This window comes from Pongo abelii, chromosome 4 (genome assembly GCF_028885655.2).
Source record: "Pongo abelii isolate AG06213 chromosome 4, NHGRI_mPonAbe1-v2.0_pri, whole genome shotgun sequence".
Lineage (NCBI taxonomy): Eukaryota > Metazoa > Chordata > Mammalia > Primates > Hominidae > Pongo > Pongo abelii.
In genome coordinates, this window is record NC_071989.2 from 149,345,191 (window position 1) to 149,364,827 (window position 19,637).

Sequence of the window (19,637 nt, forward strand, 5' to 3'; positions counted from 1 at the left end):
GGAAAGAGAACCTGCTAAGTTGTGTAAAAAACCTAATGGCTGAGTGAGTATAGGAAAATTGCTTAAACTCACATTTCCTTGGTATCCTTATTCTTGCCCTATCACTAAAGCAGGGTCGTGTAATAGAAATATGGCTTTGGAGGCCCATCGCTGTGGCAGTTCTCAGAAAGGGAAGATTAAGTGTTGGTAGAGACCACAAATTGTGTCTACTCTAATCCTCTATTAATAGAACATCATGATGATAATAGTAGTTACTAATTATTAAGCCATAATATGCTTAGACACTGTGCCAAGTACATTGTATGTGTGGTCTCATTTATTCCTTAAGTCAAGCTTGCAAGGGATTTATTACATCTATTCTACATATGAGAAACTGGAGAGACAGAGAGATGAAGAAATGTACCCAAGTTCACGTAGCTTGTAAGTGGCAGAGGGTAGGATTCAAACCCAAATGTGTTTAGTTTCAAATCCAAGTATATCTAGCACTTATATTCATAACATGGCTGGCTTGCAATAATCCATTCAAATTCAAATACATATCTACATACATAACAGATGACATAGAATGTGTGTGTCAAAGGTTTTTTCCCAAAAATAATCAGATGCCTTTCAAATTATTAAGTAACATGCAGCTAAGGGCCCATTTTTACTGGCAACTGTAAGGGCGTTCATTGATTCTAATCAGCCAGGATTTGCTATTTATGGATGTTGCACAATTCAACTAAAAGTCACATTTGTCCAAAAAATATACAAGTTGAAGCAATTCATTAGAGAGCTAATATTGCCAGATTGCAAGGGGAAAAACATAAAATAGTTCATTGACAAATCTGTACCCTCAGTGCCAACGATGGAGTGAAGAAATGATGGAGGAGGAAGTGGTTTTAGACTGCCAAGTGTTGAAGGATGTGGAGGCATCTGGGAAGGTGAGAACTTCCCAAAGAAGCCACATGAAATCATGACTTTCTACCTTGCCTTTATTTCAGAGTTTTTCTTGCTCTTATGGAGGCATTGTAGGTTGACCTGGTAAGCCACAAACTAACTTTGAATACATTCTTCCTCCCATTGGTGATGCTGGTTGGTGTGTATTCCTAGGCAAATGTGGAATAGGAACCATGTATTGATATTTCATACATCTGACCAAGTCCCTCTTTCAGATTCAAAAAATGTTGAGAACCTATCTTTATACAGAGATAGAGAAGGGTATCTCCATTATTCCCTTTCTTACTGTCCCAGCCCCTCTTGTATAAACCATTTTATCCAGAACTGTGCCTGGCTGCTGACGCATGAGTCACAGTCTTCACGGACTGTGCTGGATAGAGCTTACATCTTCCAACTGCTCCATGGCAACCTAATCATACTTTTCAATACATACCTCTGCATCAATGATGTAAAGTTAAAGGGATTCTCTGCCTTCTCCCCATCCTTCTGGTACTTTTAGGCTTTTAGGACTCAATATATGTTCTGCACTGCTTGGAGGGAATATGGCATAAAGACTAAGATTATGATTTAGAGTCAGATTTGAGTTGAATTCTAATCCCAAGCTTACTTGCTGGGTGAGCATAGACAAACTGCCTGAATTCATATTTTCTTAATTACCTTTTCTGTAAATTGGGTGTAGTAATAATAATAACACCTATTTTATTGAGTTACCATGAGAACTAAAGGAGAAAAAAAGAACTGAGCATAGTGCTTGACATATAGTTAATAAATATCTAATCTTTTTTTTTTTTTTTTTTTTTTTTGAGACAGAGTCTCACTCTGTCCCCCAGGTTGGAGTCCAGTGGCATGATATCGGCTCACAGCAACCTCCTGGGTTCAAGTGATTCTCCTGCCTCAGCCTCCTGAGTAGCTGAGACTACAGGCGTGTGCCACCAAGCCTGGCTAATTTTTTGTTTTTAGTAAAGACAGGGTTTCACCGTGTTAGCCAGGATTGTCTCAATCTCCTGACCTTGTGATCCGCCCGCCTCAGCCTCCCAAAGTGTTGGGATTACAGGCGTGAGCCACTGCGCCTGGCCTAATCTTACTCTTTTTTTTTTCTGGACTACTTTTCTGCAATCTATGATATAGTGTTGGCTGATAGCCTGGTGGCCAGAATTCAGTAGTTCTCATTTGCAGGCCCAGATATAGACCCTCTGAGGTTATCTGGGTCATCCTGACGTTTATATAATCCAGTCAACCCAACTGTCCCCCTGGAAATGGAGTGAGGAGGATTTATTAGTTGCTGCCTGAAGAAAAGGAAAATGCTCCAAAAAATTTGGTTGTTTCCAGACTCAAATAGAGCCTGCCTTTCATTGATTCTGTTGCCCTTAAAGCTTCACGGTGAAGATGCAGTTGCTTCCAGAAGGCTTCTTTCTGGTGCCTAAGCCTCCTTATACTTGCTTCAGAGCCCTTTCCGTGAACCAGCTGTGTATTGCTCTTCTTATCCCAACACTGCAATGGCTGAATAAAGGAAGTGGGGCCTGCCTTACGCTAATCGTCATTCATATGTGTTTCTTAAAGTTATTTTTCCTTCACTGATGAATTCTTTTTTTTTTTTTTTTTTTTTTTTTTGAGACAGAGTCTCACTCTGTCGCCCAGGCTGGAGTACAGTGGCGTGATCGCGGCTCACACCAAGCTCTGCCTCCCGGGTTCATGCCAGTCTCCTGCCTCAGCCTCCCAAGTAGCTGGGACTACAGGCACCCGCCACCACACCCGTCTAATTTTTTGTATTTTTAGTAGAGCCGGGGTTTCACTGTGTTAGCCAGGATGGTCTCCATCTCCTGACCTCGTGATCTGCCCACCTCAGCCTCCCAAAGTGCTGGAATTACAGGCGTGAACCACCACACCCGACCTCATTGATGAATTCTTTTGCTTTTTTAAGAAACTGTTCATTTATTTTCACAGTCTGCAAAAGCCTAAGATAAAGATGCCACACTCTGAAGGGATCAACAAGGGCATCACCAAGTGATGTTTTCTGCAGGATAAACAAGTCAGGCATTAAATTGGTTAATCCTGATTACTGGCCCCTTTCTCTAGCCTCCCCTCTGTGTGAGCAGACCCGGACCACAGGCTTTCTTATTTCCTTTCAGCTTCCCTTGAGACTGAGCAGAGAGAGAAAATTAGCTAAATCGGGAATGCAGGGAATACAGTTGCAGCCTCTTCTTCAGATGGAGGAATGCATTTTGGGGGAGGGACATTAAAGGGCCAGTCGCTCATGTTACAGCTCTTTTTAACTTCATGAATACGAATGCCCTGAAGAGGTTTTAATGAATGCCCTCTTGTGATCAGTTCCTAGGGCAATCCCAGAGGTTATAAAAGGACTGCCCCTGCCTGTGAGGGAACTGGCCTGGCTTCAGTGGGCCAGGCTGCTTTGTTATCTGTTATTGGTTCTTCCAGCTCCTCTTTCTACATTTCAACGGATCTCAGGCCTTACCTAAGGCAACAGTACATTAGTTTTAGAGTGGGAGATGCTCACTATTTTCAGAAGAGTTCAGAAAGTTTCAAAACACACAGCACTGCGGAAGATAACATTATAGCTTCTCAAGACCCCAGGGGATCTGGGACTAAACAGTGAAAGACTAATTAGGTAGCGGAAGCCACTAAGGCAGTGAGTCTTAGTTAGAGAACTTTGGTTTAGACAATGGTTCTCAAAGGAGCAGCAACACCAACAATACCCGGAAACTTGTTAGAAATGCAAATTCTTAGGCCCTATCCTAGACTAATGAATCAGAAATTCTCAGGATGTAGGCTGGGTGTGGTGGCTCATGCCTGTAATCCCAGCACTTTGGGAGGCCAAGGCAGGCAGATCACTTGAGGTCAGGAGTTCGAGACCAGCCTGGTCAATATAGCGAAACCCCATCTCTACTAAAGTTACAAAAATGAGCTGGGCATGGTGGCAGGTTCCTGTAACCCCAGCTACTCGGGAGGCTGAGGCAGGAGAATTGCTTGAACTCGGGAGGTGGAGGTTGCAGTGAGCTGAGATTGCACCACTGCACTCCAGCCTAGGCAACAGAGCGAGACTCCATCTCAAAAAAAAAAAAAGAAATAAATAAAGAAAGACATCCTCAGGAATGGGACCCAGCAGTCTATGTTTTAACAAGCCTTCTATGTGATACCAATGTACTGTAAAGTTTAAGAACTGGTCTAAAGTAAATATTCCTGAGGTTGTCTTATATCATTACAGGCTCAGAATCCATGCAAGGAAGCCATCTGTTTATGGTTCTTGTGAGAAGCAGGGGGCCTTTCCTCATGCCCGAGAGATAATTGTTAAGAGCTCAAGCTTGGGAGTCAGTGACCCTTTCTGAATTCTACCTCTGCCACTCAGTAATTGTATGTTCCTGGGACCATTACTTGACTTTCCTGATTCTCAGTTTCTTTCTCTATAAAATGGGGAGAATAGTGGTGTCTACCTTATGGGGTTCTTGCAAGAATTAGATGAGATAATGCACACATATTGCAGAATCTGAAGAACAACCAAGGTTTAGTAAATAGTAGCTATTTTTAAATGATTTTTCAAGGCATGAGTCTATCCTTCAGCTTCAAAATTTAGACCCAGGTTGTTCTGAGTATTCTCTGTGGGAAGGATCTGCTATAGAGAAGATTTTTTTAAAGTGCCTGTCTCTTTGTTTCCTTAGGGGATTGCTTTTGTCCTGATTTGCCACATCTCTTTACTCTGTGGAAAATGGACACAGTTTATGTGCCCTAGTTTTATATGGGGATTTATATTCTTAATTGTCTCAAGGATTCTTACCTCTCTGACAAAACCAACTCCCCATGGAAAGACTCCATGGAGACTCCATCTCTGATCCTTCCCCAGAAAGAAAGCATGATTCTTAAGTTTTTTGGAATCTGTTTAGGAGCACTGTCAACATGAATTTTTCCATTTCATGAGTGAATGCAGCCTCGGGCCTTGCTGGAGAATTTAGAAAGCATGCTGTTCCACTAACCTGTTCAACTCAACTTCTGCCGTTGTCATAGCAATGACAGTCCTGGGAGGTGTGTGCATATCCTTATTAGGAAAAAAAAAATGAGATCAGGGATCTATGTGAGTGGGGCAGCTCCCGCCTGTGAGTATCCTTCGCTCTCACCTGCCATCTGACAGCCCAGGAATGCCAGCTTGGCTTAGCTTTCTCTACCTAAGGAAAGTAAGTCCTTTTAAGATGCACTTTTACTTTCTGGGGGTGTGAAACTCATTGTGTTTGCCAGAGTTCTCTTTGCAGCTTATGATAAAGAATTTGTTTGTTTTGGATTGACCTGAAGGGAGGAAGCAAGGGTGTGGGAAGTGGAATTAGCATCCTCTACCTAGGAGAAGCCATGAAGCTTACTTAAGTCTCTGCTGGCTCCATCCATTCATGACTTTCTTCATCTTCTTCTTGGGAAAACACTCTGTACCTTCCACTTTTAATGGTCATGTAAATAAAAGACCAGAATGGAGATTTCCTGGTTTTCTGAAATTAAACATTTTTGTTTATCAATAGACTCTAAGATAGTTCTTTCCCTAGACACTCTGTATTTCCTTGGACCTCTCATTTGCCCCATAGTAATTATTCTAGAATTGGTGGCCTGGGCAGAATACAGTCATGGTTAAGACCATGATACATAATAAAAGAATTTCTTCCATAACAGTAGCCCCAAACAGAGATCATGTGTCTCCTGAAACCTATCCAGTCTCATGTGCTCTCAGATGTACGCTCCTGGATATAGCATTTTAGAGGGTGTAGTGAGGAGAATAGAACAACACTGTTCTCTTAGGCTGCAGTTTCCTTCAAGCCCCATGATGGAGAGAAGCAGGCTAACGCAGGGTAAGGGAACAGAGACTTATTATAGTTTCTTCAGTTATCATTGATTACTTTAATATGCCAGCTACATTGAGGCAATACAGTCTGGCCCCTGAAAACCTTGTCAGGAGAAACAACTTTTGAATATATCTTAGAAAAATAAGACACTTCATCCCTTCTTTTGTTTAAGAGTGTTGCGTAAAACAGGAGAGTTTCTGAATTACCCTCCCTTCTAGCTTTCTTTATACACCATTCTTTGTAGCTGAAGTTTTAAGCCCCTTGTCAAAAGGGAGATTCAAGTTTCTGCTGGGGAGATCTCAGTGTCACAAAGGGCCAAAGAAGTGGGGTCTCACCAACTTTGCCACCTGACTCAGCTCAAAGGTGATAGGCCACCTGTGTGACTGAGAGCTTTGTGGGAAAGAGGATATGGAGGGTGGAGAGTCTGCACTTCACTCTGTGGGAAAAATTGCTGAGATTGTTTAGAATTGTTAGGCTTGCAACTCCTCCTGGGAGGTGCTTGAACAAGAAAGACCTGCTTATAACCTGAGTTGAGGGCAGAGGAGGAAGATAGTTTGTAATTCCTTTAAGTTTTGTGGCTCCAGCAAGCCCTGTCCTCAGCCTCACTGACACAAGTAAACTAAAAATGAAAGTCTGTCCTAGTGACAGCAAGGGTCTTTCATGGCAATATTTTAAAAGAAACTCTGCCCAGATTTCAAAGGAACGTGAAAATTTTATCTTCAGAGGCAGTCAGCTTTGCAGTTGAAAAGGTCATTGCCTAATCTGGAGAAACATATTCAGTTCAAGCACTGGCTAGAGACTAGAGGCCCCCAGGAAAGGGCCATAAGATTAGTCACTTCCAGGAAGCCTGGCAATGAGTGTGTGGACTGGAGAGGAATCTTTCTCTGCCAGAGCACTTGGAGTCTCCATTACTCACAATCAGAAAAAGAGGGAGAGCAGAGATAGATGACATTCCCCGTTTATCTCAGTGAGACCAAGAGCTTCCTCAGCAACAGCCCTGCCTGAAATGGTCTATCTCCAAGGGCGTGGGCTAGGCAAAGGATGGGAGAAGTCAGTCCTGAAGATGGTAATACTAAAGGAAATAAGGGGGAAAAAGGATGCTTGTGCTACTATTGAAACAGGAAATTGAGAGCTTTGTAGAAGTCAGACTCAGGAGGCATAATAATAGAAAGTTAGGGTATGAAAAGGTGACTTTTAAGAACCAAATGTGGACCCGAAAGAGAACAAAGAGAAGTTTATTGTAACTAGCGTTGTATTCCTTGTCTGCTGGATACCAAACAATGTACCCCAGGTCTTGAGATTATCGATGCCATTGCCTGTAAAAAACCAACCAAACAAACTTTAAAAATAAGTAAAGCCTGCCCTGTACAGAAAGTCTAATCAAGCAAGTTTGTTGGTGATGTTCCAAGAAGGTTCACCAGCTTGGGCTTTCAACCAACATTGACCCAATCTTGTGTCCAGAGCTGTTGCTGTAGGTGGTAGCATGTATCAAGCTGAATAGTGAGGTGACATTCCCCAAGTCTTCTCTCTTGTCTTTTTTGACTGTGCATCATAGATACTGTATTACCCAAGAACACACCTGTTCGATCTCTTTTCCTATAATCACCCAGAGTCAGATGAATACCGTAAAGGTCTGTCTGTGGTAAGACTAGAAGCCTCAGCCAGTATGAATGATTTACATTAGATGCACACCAAGCTGCTTTCAGAGAATCCAGATTTATGGGGATAAGAGCATCACTAGGTATATAAACAGCCCTAGGGTGGATACCTTTGAGCCTATAAATTTGGCTCTGTGTTGGACGATGAACCATGGAATACAGAAGAAGCTCCCTTCTCTCAGCTAAAGCCTATTAGCAAAAGTAGAGCCCTGAGGACATTGTATTTTAAGTGTATGTTCCGGTGAGTGGGTGTTTGCTGGGTCAAGTTTTATAAGTCTTTAAATCCCATACTGTTGCCTCCTGGATTGTAGAAATAGTCTCTTAGAACAAGAGAAAGGAAGACAATAGCTACCATTTGTTGAGAACTGTGATAAGCACTTTACATATGTTGCATACTTAACTTTGAGAGAAGTACATTATTATTCCCATGTTTCAGATAAAAAAATTAAAGCTCATAAGAATTAAGTGGCTTTCTTACATTCACACAGCTAGTAAAAATGTTTTTTGCTCACCATTGTATTCCCAGTGTCAAGCAGGATGCCTAGCACACAATGATGCTCAATAAATTTTGTTAAATTCATTAATAAATGCAGTGGTAAAGGCAGTATTTGAACTCATGTCTGCTTGCTGCTGAACTCTATACACTTAACACATTACTATTATCTTGTCCTGCATGATACATGAAGGGAATAGCTTGGTAACTTGGAAAAGACTATTTACTGTCTGAGTTCTAGGCCAACTGTAGGGTGTGTGTATTTATTTCCCATTACTGCAATAACAAGTTAACCATAAACTTCATGGCTTAAAACAACACAATGTATTATCTTACAGTTCTGGAAGTCAGAAGTCCACAGTGAGTTTCACTGGGCTAAAATCAAGGTGTGTTCTTGCCACTATATAACAAGGATCCACTTTCCTTTAGTTTCCAATAACAGGCTCCTTATTGCTACCTGAGCCCTCACTGGCAGCACCTTTAATGCCATATTTGTAATAACAATCTGTTCATGACAATTTAGGTTTGCTCCTCACTTTTTTCTGAGTCCTCTCTAGTAGAGCCATTAATATGCATATTGCTACTAGCAGCCTGTTCAAGGTAATGTAGGCTCTTTCTATCATGCTCTTCAAAATTCTTCTAGACTCTGCCCATTTCCCAATTTCAAGGCCACTTCCACATTTTTAGGCATTTATAACAGCAGAACCCCACTTCCAGATACCAAAATCTGTATTAGTTTCCTAGGGCTGCCATAACAAATTAACACAAAATCCCTTTTGCCGTGTAACATAACATATTCACAAGTTCTAAAATTAGGATGCAGTCATTTTGGTGGGGCCATTATTCTGCCTACCACACGGTCTTTCATGTTCAGGCAGAGGTGGCTGTGTGTGTGTGTGTGTGTGTGTGTGTGTGTGTGTGTGTAAGTTAATTTCAGTAGAGAATGAGCTAGAGTAGAGAGAGAATTAAGGTGAGATGTGTCATGGAAGAACAGTGACTGATGATGCTAACTTTGCTCAATCAAGAAGCATGATCCATTTAAATCATGCTTTCAGTGATCTATCCAATCAGATAAACTACTCTGCCTTCCTGGGAAGAGTAAGGAAGGAAGTAGAGCTAAAAATGAAAGTTCTTTTCCTAGCACATCCCTGCAAAGGATGGGAGTATTGTTTTGGTGGGCATTCCCTTTTCTAAGAGCAAAGGTGGAAATTTGGTGGGCAAAGGTGGAGAGAGGAGAAAAATAGTTCCCACTACATTATTGTGTTCTGGACTTAGAGATATTGTTCTGCTCCAGGTTTAAGAATATTGTTCCAAGAGTTGGGAGCAGGCAGCAGAGGACAGTACTCTTTAGATCACCCAGAGGCCAATCTGTAAGGATTCAATCCTGGGGCATGGTAGCTAATGGAAAAGTCACTGTCACAAGTGATGCCAGGAGATGGGGCAACACATATTGCCTGCCTTGTATGCATCTAGCATCTGTGTCTAAGTGAAAGCAGACTATATCCAGAACTTCCCTGAAAAACAGAAGAAAGAGCCTGATTGGTGTGTATGTGTGTGTTAGGGGTTGAGGGGTGGGTAATGTTCCTGCCAGTGTTCGTAAATCCCACCTGCTTTTCCTGTGATGCTTCCTGTGTTGGGGATAGGAGGGTAGGATGGTTCGGGGTCAATTTTATGGATCCATATGTGTCTAAGGATGTGTTTGTTTTTTGGGAACATTTTGTATAACAACCAGTTTCACTCTAGCTCCCTCCTTGATATTCTAAACAAGCTGGATATCTCCAAAGCTTAGGCCTTCTCCATACTTACAGCAGCTCTGACTGGAGATTAAATCACCCCTTATACTGCTGACAATGATTAGGCCATGGGACCCATGAAAGAGCCTCCCCAGAGTCCAGCATCCCCTGTGGGCTCCTTGTGTCATCAAAATGTCAATCCAACTGCTGTTCCTGCAGTCTGCAGTCAGCAGGGCTATGTTTATTCAGCGGTCAGTGTCACATCAATTTCCTTCTGTTGCAACAAGTATAAATCAATTCTAAATATTTGCCTTTGGGAAATTTCTTTAGAGGGAAACTCACTAAAGCTCATTTCTTTAGCTTTTTGGTATGTTCTCTCTGAATCTGGGGATTTAGATATATAAATTAGCTTCTTTGGTCTTTTCTTGCCCAGGGTCACAACCTTGCCTCCAGGATAATACCTTCTAAGTGTTTGTGATTTGAAGGGCACTACGAAGATCCTCACAAAAACTACCTCCCAGCCAGGTCCCTGAAACTCCATCATTAACCACCATCATCAGCATTTCTCTTTTAAAATCCTTATTCATTCCTATTCTCCTTCTTTCTTTCTCACACATACACACACACACACACACACACACAGACACGGGGAGAGAGAGACACAGAGAGAGAGAGAAAGAAGTGAAGTATATAGTATCCTTTCTAGGGATGCTTTTCTTGGCTTGGCTCCAATAGAGAATTTTGTTGGGACCCTCTATATATAGTCATGTACCAAACAATGACACTTTGGTCAACAATGGGCCACGTATGTGACAGCTGTCCCATAAGATTGTAATACCATATTTTTACTGTACCTTTTCTATGTTTAGATACACAAATACTTGCCATTATATTACAGTTGCACAGTATTTTGTACAGTAACATGCTGTGCAGGTTTGTAGCCTCAGAGCAATAGGCTATACCATGTAGCCTAGGTATGTAGTAGGCTATGCCATCTAGGTTTGTGTAAGTACACTCTATGATGTCCATACAACAAAAATGCCTAGTGATGCATTTCTCAGAACATATCCCCATTGTTAAGTGATGCATGACTGTAGTCATCATCAAACATTTATTAAGCACTTAGATCAGGCCAGGCTCTGTTCTAGGTGATGCAGATATAATATTAAATATAACATAGTCCTGCCCTTATAAATCTAATGGTGAAGACAGAAATGTAAAGAAATATGATGGAAATATTACATTGTCATGTGATAAGGACCACAGTAATGCCCTACATAGGCAGAGTCCACAAAGGGGAAGGAAGCTGGGACAAACCACCAGGGCCTGTTGGTCCAGAATGGGACCCAGGGTCTGTCTATGTTATAATCAATTCAAACCCTAGGTAAATAAGGTAAGCTGGGCTGCCTTTCTTGAGATAGTCCCCAGATTGTTTTCATAGGGCCCAAACACTCTCAGCAACCATAAACAGTGGATGTTGTGGGACCTCAGAAGATGGAATTGGAAATTCAGGGAACTAAGTCAGAGATTATTTGACATTTAATACTGGATATTGAGGCCGGGCGCAGTGGCTCACACCTGTGATCCCAGCACTTTGGGAGGCTGAGGCGGGTGGATTGCCTGAACCCAGGAGTTTGAGAACAGCCTGGGCAACATGGCAAAACCCCATCTCTACAAAAAAATATAAAATTAGCCAGGTGTGGTGGCATGCACTTGTAGTCTCAGCTACTTGGGAGGCTGAGGCACAAGAGTCGCTTGAACCTGGAAGGCGGAGGTTGCAGTGAGCTGAGATCACACTACTGCACTCCAGCCTGGGTGACAGAATGAGACCCTGTCTCAAAAAAAAATTAAAAATACTGGGTATTGCAGGATGGCAAGTAGGATGTGGAGAGGAAGAGAATTCCAGGCAAAGGAAACAATGCGTGTATACAAAAACGAAAAACAAAAAAACTGAATTGTGTAGTCTGGGTTAATAAGATGAGTGCATTTGACAGATGTGGTAGAATAAAGAGATGTTAGGAAATGAGATCAGAACTGTAGACTGGAATCAGATTTTGTAGGACTTTAAACGTCCTGCTAAATAATTTGTAGTTTCATTTGTTGGCCATGGAGAGCCACTAGAAGGTTAGTTGGTTTGTTTATATTTAGGAAAGAAGATTCTTTTAAGTTTCCTTAACTCTACTGAATTTTAAAAAATCAACCTACAGCAATCCAAACTTATCTGTGGAGATACATTCCAAGACCCTCAGTGGATGCCTGAAACCTCATTTAGTACTGACCTTTATATACATTATGTTCTTTCATAGGCGCACCTGTGATAAAGTTTAATTTATAAATTAGGCACAATACTCTTGTGCTTTGGGGCCAGTATTAAGTAAAATAAGGGTGAATACAAGCCCTTTGATACCAAAACAGCCAATCGGATAACAAGACACTTTCTAAGTGAACTAACAGGTGAGTAGTGTAGACGGCATGGATAGGCCAGGCAGAGGGATGATTCATGTACTGGGCAGGATAAAGCGGGATGGCTCGAGATTTCATCACATTACTCAGAACAGCTTGCAATTTAAAACTTGTGAATTGTTTATTTTTGAAATTTTTCATTTAATATTTTCAGACTAAGGTTGACTGTGGGTAACTGAAGCCTCAGAAATCAAACCTCAAATAAGGGGCGATCACTGTACTGAATAATATGTCAAGATGAGCTATGAGTTTTTAACTTAGTGTTTTTCTTCTCCCAAACCAAATATTGGAAACTTTGGAGTGTTTAGAAAAGGAGAATCGAAAAGGGAAGTAAATGCAGCATTTTTTTAATTGTTAAAAAAAGGGCTGGCCTTGGAAATGTTCTTAGGTAATCCTGGTGGATTTGGTATATCATGTCTGAGAAAATGTGGAGAGTGAAGGGCAGGTTTAAAATTTGTCTCATGTTAGTTTCTGAAGGGAGATAGCCTGGCATTGCACAGTGCCTCACATTTCTATCGTATCACTTAATAATTGTGCAACCTGTGCTTCAGATTTATCAATGTGTAAAAGAGGAGAGACCATAGGCTGTTGTAAGTATTAAATGACATAATACATGCAAAATGCTTAGAACCATGCTTAGTTCATGGTAGCCACTCAAAAATGTCGTCAGAACTATTACTACTCAATTTAATGCTCCTAGCACTTAACACAGTGCTTGGCACACAGTAAAGAGGATTCAAGATGTTTTTGCTAGATTACATGGAATGGTATGGAAGTGTGCAGGGTGGGGTAGAGGATTCTCCCGTTATCTTGCCTTTCTTATACTGCAATGTGCTGACGGCACCTCCATTTTATACCCTCAATGCAGGGATATCACTACTTGTCTAGAAATGGTTGCTCAAGGCTGAGAAGTGACACAGCAACACAGAGCCTGGGATTGCTGCCAAATTTTAAGAAGCACAGATTGTAACAAAGTAAGGGGGGAGGGTAGAGAAGAAAAGTTTGAAAACCCAACCAAAGTCAGAAGCCATTTTGTTGTTGGGTGAAATAATGCCTCATAGAGTTTCAGGTGGGGCAGGCAGTGTGAAACCTTTGGGAATAGTCAGTATCAAGTTGTGGTGCTAAGGGAGGAACCCAGTAGTGCTCAGGCCCGGGCAAGTCTGGCTTCTTGGGGCCCAGCATTTAGAAAGGCCCTGTGTGTTTTGATATTATGCTGTCACTGTCTTGAAGTTCTTGATAATTTGTTAACAAGGGCCTCCTCCCCCCATTTTCATTTGGCAAATTTCACTGGTTCCTGCAAATTATGTAGTTAATCCTGGGTCCAGGCTAGTTTTTGAACCATGTTGGGCTAGTATTCTTCTGAACCTGTCTCTCTTTGATTTAATTACAGAAGAAACAAAAGTCATAACAAATTATATCTGTGCAGGACTAAAATAAAATGAGTAGTGCCTCACTCCCTACATCCAATCATGCTTTCCAAAAGTAACCACTACCAATAATTTAGCATGCATCTCCAGAATTCTTTATATGTCTACATTTTAAATTAATGTATTTTTAAATAGAATTGCATTGTTGAAGTAAGTATTAAAAAATATAGCATTGTTTGCATAGAAATATTTATTTCCCTCAATCCCACTCCCCTTTGATGAAGCAACCACTGTTAACAATTTTGTGTGTATCCTCCAATATTTTTTTGAAATTAATCAACTTTACTTTTTAGAGCAGTTTTAGGTTCACAGCAAAGTTGAGTAGAAAGTGCAGAGTTCTCATGCACTCCTGCTCTCCCACGTACACAATGCCTCCACACCCCCGCCACAGTGACATCCTGCCCAGAGTGGTACATTCATTACAATTGATGAAACTATATTGACATCATTATTGAAACTATCATTACCATCCAACTTCCATGTTTACTTTAGAGTTCACTCTTCCAAATATTTCTTGCATCACTTAACAATGGGGATACACTGAGAAATGCGTCGTTAGGCAGTTTTTTCATTGTACAAATATCATAGAATGTACTTACATAAACCTAGATGATATAGCATACTACACACTTAGGCTGTATCATATGGCCTATTTCTCCTAGGCTACAAACCTGTACATCATGTTACTATACTGAATACTGTAGGCAATTGTTACACAATGATAAGTATTTGTGTATCTCAACATACCTAAACACAGAAAAAGTACAATAAAAATACATTATTATAATCTTATAGGACAACTGTCATATGTGTGGTCCGTTGTTGACTGAAACATGATTATGGGGTGCATGACTATATAGAGATTTTCAAAAAGCAAAATGGGATAATGCAATATATAGTATTATACAGCTTGTGTGTGTGTGTGTGTGTGTGTGTGTGTTAACAAACACCTTTCTATGTCAGTGCATATAGATTTGCCACAATCTTCTTGAGTAAGGGTATAGTACTATGTTGTATACCTATATTATAGTTTGTCCAATTTCCTGTTGGTATCTATGTTTTCTAAACAATGCAATATACATTCTTATACATATTTCTTATGCACGCTTGCTAGTATTTATACAGGATAAATTTCCAGAAGTAGAATTACAGAGTCATAGGATATAAAAATATCAAATTGGCAAATTGGCATTCACTTAACTGTGGTTGGACTGCACTTGTTACATACTTCCCTCTGAGCCTTCCATCCCCACCTCGAGCTAGTGCTATATGTCACTGAACTCAGTGACATCGTCATCAACAGACTTAGCCTCCGCAGTTGAAAATGCTAGAGCAAACAGGAGAAAATTTACTTGTGAATCATAATAGCTAACCTGTACTGAACAGTTAAGCCATGTGCCAAGTATTATTCTAAGCACTTTACGAGTATTAACTCCTTTAATCTGTATAACCACACCCAGAAATTTGTGCATTATTATACTCATTTTACTGCTAAGAAAACTGACAGGATTAAATAAGATCACACATTTAGTAAGGGCACCAGGATCTGAAGCAGGATTGTTTGACTTCTGAGTCTGTGCTCTTAACCACTGCACACACCGTCTCTAGAAAGTTTAATGCCATCTTTATGCCAGAGCTTATCTACCTTGTTTATCCTTTAACACTATTATTGTATTTATTCATTTACTTGTCTTGTCCTCCCACTGTGCTGTAACTCCTTGAGAACAGGGTACTTGTCCTAATATTATTCATATTTATATCCCTAATTCCTAATTTAATGTCTAATTTATTGTAAATAAGTTTTGTTTTGTTTTTTTTTATTTTTGAGATGGAGTTTTGCTCTTGTTGCCCAGGCTGGAGTGCAATGGCACAATCTCAGCTCACTGCAACCTCTGCCTCCTGGGTTCAAACGATTCTCCTGCCTCAGCCTCCCAAGTAGCTGGGATTATAAGCTTGCGCCACCACACTAGGCCAATTTTGGATTTTTAGTAGAGACAGAGTTTCACTATGTTGGTCAGGCTGGTCTCGAACCCCTGACCTCAGGTGATCGGCCTGCCTTGGCCTCCCAAAGTGCTGGATTACTGGCGTGAGCCATGTGCCTGGCCTTGTAAATAATAAGTTTAGTTGAATAAATAACAATGCCTCTGGGAGGTAGCTATTATATCCATTTTACAGATGAAGAAACTGTAAGTCAATGTTAATCAAATAGTATCCTAGAAAATAGTAGAAAGCGTGATGTTCCCCTTCCTGTGTCCATGTGTTCTCATTGTTCAATTCCCACCTATGAGTGAGAATATGCGGTGTTTGGTTTTTTGTTCTTGCGATAGTTTACTGAGAATGATGATTTCCAATTTCATCCATGTCCCTACAAAGGACGTGAACTCATCATTTTTTATGGCTGGACTGTTGTGGGGTGGGGGGAGGGGGGAGGGATAGCATTGGGAGATATACCTAATGCTAGATGACGAGTTGGTGGGTGCAGCGCACCAGCATGGCACATGTATACATATGTAACTTACCTGCACATTGCGCACATGTACCATAGAGCCTAAAGTATAATAATAATAATAATAATAATAATAATAATAATAAATAAATAAAAATAAAATAAATAAAAAAATAAAAAAAATAAAAAAAAAAGAAAATAGTAGAAAGCAGAATGCTGGAGCTGAGATTTGAACCCAAGACTTTTGATACTTCGTCCAGTGTGCTTTCCACCATGCCTAAGCAGTCTCCTTCACTTCCTCCTTCAGAGGGCTATGGAGAGTAACCTAGCAACCATTTCTAAGCTGGAAAATGTCACAGCCATAAGTCTTCAATCCCCTAGGAGGAGCAGAGCCTGATGGGGAGAGGGTCCTTGGAAAAGAGAATTTCTGGAAGTATTACATTTGAGAATAGATGGTTAAAGTGGGAGTTGGATTAGTAAAGGAATATTGCATAGTAATAATACCCATTCTTTATTTCAGAATTTCTGCATGACAGACATTGATCTGTGTGATTTATAAGCCTTGTCTCTTTTTAATGTTCACAATCCCATTAGATGGTTATTGTTACCTTTGTTTTGCATATGAAAGAATGGGAGCTAAGAGGCCAAGTACCTTGCTCAAAGTTCAACGAATAAGTGGAGAAGCAGATTCCAACTCAAGTCTATGTTACCCAAGAACCTACATTTTAAGCATTTTGTTACCCCCTGGATATGACAGCCAACTGAAGAGGGGGTATTTTGAGAAGAGACTATAAAGGGAAATTGCCTTCCCTACATCCTGGGGGCCCTTAGCAACCAGGAAACAAGGTAGAGAAAACTGTGCAGCCTGAGCCCTGCTGGGTTGCGGGGGGCTCACAGAAAGAAGAAATGTGATTTTTTTTAGCTAACTACGGAGACCAGCCATTCCAATGTTTGAATCTGGGTTCACAGCACATGATGTCTTTATACTCTTAACCTAGAAATGGCAGAGTTATTTTGGGCACAAAGCAAGAGCTGTGGCTTTAAAAATATGCCAAGTGTATTTATCTCTTCCGCTCCAAGATTACTGAAAATTAGCCCAGCTGTAGCTTGGGACACCAAACAGCCAAAAAATCTTCTTCCAGCTCAACTCATTCCACCCAAAGAGGGTGAAATACCCAGGAGTGGCAGCTCTAGCAGCCTCTGGGGAGTGGTATTAGATTGGCCTCCCCATTGCTAAGCCTGAAATCCAATCACACACACACCACTCTCCCAGCTGCTCCATAGATCACAATGCTAGGCCTGTGAATGGAGCTTAACTCTGTCTCTTCCCTCATCCCCAAGGCTTCACAAGAAGTAAACAAAACAAACAAAAACTATTTGATTATTGAGCCAAGGAGTCAATGTGAGAATAGTTTTTCACCTTCATTATCAAATCCCTGTGTGGGGCTGAATGTGGTGGCTGACACCTGTGAACCTAGCACTTTGGGGAGGCAGAGGTGGGAAGATTGCCTGAGGCCAGGAGTTCAAGACCAGCTTGGGCAACACGGCAAGGCCCTATCTCTCTCTCTTTCTCTCTCTCTCTGTGTGTATATATATATATATATATATATTTTTTTTTTTTTTTTGAGACAGTTTTGCTCTTGTCACCCAAGCTGGAGTGCAATGGTAAGATCTCGGCTCACTGCAACCTCCTTCTCCAGGGTTCAAGTCATTCTCCTGCCTCAAACTCCCGAGTAGCTGGGATTACAGGTGCCTGCCACCATGCCCAGCTAATTTTTGTATTTTTAGTAGAGACAGGGTTTCACCATGTTGAGCAGGCTGGTCTCGAACTCCTGACCTCAGGTGATCCACCTGCCTCTGCCTCCCAAAGTGCTGGGATTACAGGCATGAACCACTGTGCCTAGCCCCTATCTCTATATATTAAAAAAAAAAAAAATCTTAGCCAGGCATAGTGGCGCACACCTGTAGTCCTAGCTACTCAGAAGGCTGAGGTGGGAGGATCACTTGAGTATAGGAGATCCAGGCAGGCAGTCAGCCATGACCTCACCATTGTACTCCAACCTGGGCAACAGATATAGACGCTCTCTAAAAAAAAAAAAAAATCCTGTGTGATTTAGGACAAATTATCTTGCTGTAATTTAAGCCTTCAGATTCCTTTTTTATAAAATAAATATGCTTTAAATATGTATTTAGATAAATACACTTATAATAATAGCTTTAATTAATTGTAATTAAATCATTTAAAATTAAATACATGCAAAATACCCAATAAACTGTCTAATCCATAATAAGCAATCAATAGTCCTTAAACAAATGAATCTTCTGTTGCTCTGATCTTAATAAGTAAAATTTAATGAGTTTTTACTTTGCACCATGCACTTATGCTATGTGCTGTATAAGGATAGTTACATTTAATCTATAACAACCCTATGGGGCGGGCACTCTTAAGATCTTTTTTTTACGGATGAAAACTGAGGCCCAGAGATATGAAATAATTTGCCAAACATCACCATAATTTACATGATGTAGCCAGGTTTAAGCCTGCTATTCTGATTACAGAGTCTAAGATCCTACAGAGAACAGGGAGTATATTTTTACATTCCCTTGTTTCCATGGAAAAGTCTTTCCACTGTCAATTGAAGGACTAAGCAGCAGCGGGGAAGTGCTGGAAATGCTAGCCCAGGTGGGCTTAGCTTCCTCTCTCTCTCTCTGATCCTGGACAGGATTTGGGTTTCAGACCACGATTCTCCTGTGTTTTGTGGGCTGTGATTACTCAGATTAGGTTTGCCCAATTCATAAAGGACTGGCGGGGGTTGGGGGTGAAGGTGTGGGAGAAGGCGGAGCTTGTCCAGTCGGTCCAACAAACCCCACAGATGGCGAAATAGGGGGCGGGGAAGGAGCTTGACATATTTTACAACCTGGGCTGTTTCAGTGGTTGATGGCGGATGGTTTTTGCCTTTTGGTCAGCCTGAGTATATACTATCATTCTACAATCGGCCAAATTCTGACAGAGAAGGAGACAGAGAGAGAGGTTGATTAAATTGATGCCCAAAGCCAAGAAGGAGCAAAGAAATCGGGGCTGCTTGAAAAAGACTGCAGTGGCTGACTTGGGTGGCGAGCGGAAATAAGGAGGAGGGAGAGGCGGGGTGTCTCTGCGCGGAAAGCCTGGAAGTTCACTTGCAAACACAGAATCTGCACAGCCTTCGGTGCCCTGACTCTTTCCTGGGCATTCAGAGGCAGCAGCAGCCGCCCGCGCCAAAGAACGAGCAGTCCAGGGGCTGGGCCGGAAACGGCTGTAATCATTTAATAGCCTTTGCCGGCTGCACTGACTTAGCAGAGTGGGCGGTAGGCAGGCTCCAGAGTGCTGTCTGGCAAGATAGTCCCCGGCTTTAATCAAAATGATGGGTTTTCTGGAAGCTCTTTATTAACCTCAGCACTGAAATCCCAGAGCTGGTAACAAAGGGATGAATGGGGAGCAAAGGGGCGGGGCCGAAACCTGGAGGCCGGGCTGCATCCGCACCCCTTCCCCCACCTCCACTCCTTTCAACTCATTCTGGCTTAGGGCTCCTGCTGGCATCTCTGTGCCTCCCAAATAGTAGTAACAAAACAGGCAATAACCATAATAATTGGCACATTTGTATAA

At 41.4% G+C, this 19,637-nt stretch overlaps 1 protein-coding gene across 17 annotated transcripts in view; it reads left to right on the forward strand.

Annotated features, from left to right (window-relative positions):
* Positions 1 to 19,637, forward strand: part of PCDHA5 (protocadherin alpha 5) — a 219,670-nt gene that overhangs the window by 190,401 nt on the left and 9,632 nt on the right.